This window comes from Galeopterus variegatus, unplaced genomic scaffold (assembly GCF_000696425.1).
Source record: "Galeopterus variegatus unplaced genomic scaffold, G_variegatus-3.0.2 Scaffold2498, whole genome shotgun sequence".
In the NCBI taxonomy this organism is placed as follows: domain Eukaryota; kingdom Metazoa; phylum Chordata; class Mammalia; order Dermoptera; family Cynocephalidae; genus Galeopterus; species Galeopterus variegatus.
Window position 1 is genome coordinate 290,140 of NW_007728609.1, and position 2,375 is coordinate 292,514.

Below are 2,375 nucleotides of genomic sequence, written 5' to 3' on the forward strand. Positions count from 1 at the left end.
CAGTGCTCTTTATAGTTTTTTCCCTAAATTTATTTATTTTATTTTATTTTATTTTATTTTTTGTCTTTTGTCTTTTTCCGTGTCCGGCAACGGATCGCAACCCTCAGTGTTGCCCCCGTACCGGACTGGGGACTGGCAACGGGATTGCAGCCCTCGGTGTTGCTCTCGCGCCTCGCTCAGCCAGTGAGCGGGAACCGGTCCGTATGTGGGATCCGAACCCTTGGGCAGGAGCGCCGCCGGGCTTCCCAAGCGGCGCACTATCCAGTGCGCCACTGGGCCGGCCCCCCTAAATTTATTTTTGATTATACATTTTTATGGGATACAGAGTTGACTATCAGTATTTGTATACAATATGTGATAATCAAATCAATATTAGCATGTTTATCATTCCAAATTAACTATTTTTTATGTCTCTTACCCAATTACTCTCTAACCCCCTTCCTTTGTCCTCCTTTCCCACCTTCAGTAACTGTAGGTCTGTTCTCTCCTTATGAAAGATCAATGTTTTACTGTGGCCTTTCCTTCCTTCCTTCCTTCCTCCCTCCCTCCCTCCCTCCCTCCCTTCCTTCTCTCTCTCTTTCTTAGCTCCCACTTATAAGTGAGGACATGCAGTATTTCTCTTTCTGTGTCTGGCTTATTTCACTTAACATAATTTTCTCTAAGCTCATCCATGTTGCTGCAAATAGCAGAATTTCTTTCTTTTTTTATGGTTGCGTAGTATTCCATTGTGTATATATACCACATTTTCCTTATCCAGTCATCTGTTGATGGATATTTAGGTTGGTTCCATATCTTGGCTATTGTAAGTAGAGTGAGCAGCCTTTTAAAACAGAATTTTACAAGCTGATTCTAAAATTCTATATAGACATGTGAAAGATTAAGAGTAGCCAAAATGATGTTAGAGAAAATGACAAAGTTGGAGGATCCATAATACCTGACTTTAAGACATACTATAAAGCCACCGCAATCAACACAGAGTAGTATTAAAATAAAGGACAAATACATTAATGGTGAAGAGAGGGTCCAGAAATACACATTTAAAACCCAACTGATTTCTAACAAAGGCATCTAAGCAATTCAATGGGGAAAGAAAGACTTTTCAACAAGTCATGTTGGAAGACTGGATATCCATTTGAAGGAAAAGAAAAACGGAACCCCCATCTCACACTGTAAATAAAAATTATTTCAAGATGGATGACCAATCTAGAGCTTCCAGAAGAAAACATATGAAAATATGTTCCTGACTTGTGACTAGGCAATAATTTTTTTAACCAGGACACAAAAAGCAATAACCATAATTAAAAAAATCGATAAATAATAATTCATCAAAATGAAAATCTCCCCATCAAAAGACATAATTCAGAAAAATAAAAGGAAAGCCACAGAGTTGGAGAAAATGTTTTTTTTTTTTTCCCAGTGGGGTGGCCAGTATGGAGATCTGAACCTGTGACACCATGAAGTTGGAGGAAATATTGACAAAGAACTGGTATCTAGAATACATAAAGAACTTTTACAATTCAGAAAGACAACAATCCAGTGCCATTGGGGACAGAAAAGTCTTTTTAATAAATGGTGCTGGAGGGCCGGCCTGGTGGCGCACTGCTACAGTGCGCCGCTTGGGAGCGCGGCAGCGCTCCCGCCGAGGGTTCGGATCCCACATACAGACCGGTTCCCGCTCACTGGCTGAGCGAGGTGCGGGCGCAGCACTGAGGGTTGTGATCCGTTGCCGGACATGAAAGAAGACAAAAAGGAAAAAAAAAATAAATAAATAAAAATAAATGGTGCTGGGTCAACTGGATATCTACATGCAAAAGAANGCCACGGGCTCGGCCCAGACAATGATTTTTTTAGATATGACACCAAAAGCATGAACACCTAAAGAAAAAAACAGATAAATTGGACTTCATCGAAAAATTTGTGCATCAAAAGAAACTATCAAGAAAGTGAAAAAATAACCCAAAGAGAGAAAATATTTGTGAATCGTGTATCTGTTAAAGGAGTTGTACCTAGAATATATATGTGTGTGTATATATATATAAAGAACCCTTACAACTCAAAAAGACAAATACCCAATTAAAAAATTGGCAAAGGACTTGAAGGACTTGTATATCTTCAAAAAGATGAAATGGTCAACAAGTGTATGAAAAGATGCTCAACATCATTAGTTATTAGGGAAATGCAAATCAAAACCAAAATGAAACACCACTTCGCACCCACTATGATGATGGCAGAGAACAGGTGTTGGCGAAGATGTGGAGAAACTGGGACCCTTGTATACTGCTGATGGGAATGTAAGATGGTGCAGCTGCTGTGGAAGTTTGGAATGTTCAAGGAACAGCAAAACAGCCAATGGGTCTGCAAAATACTGAGCAAGA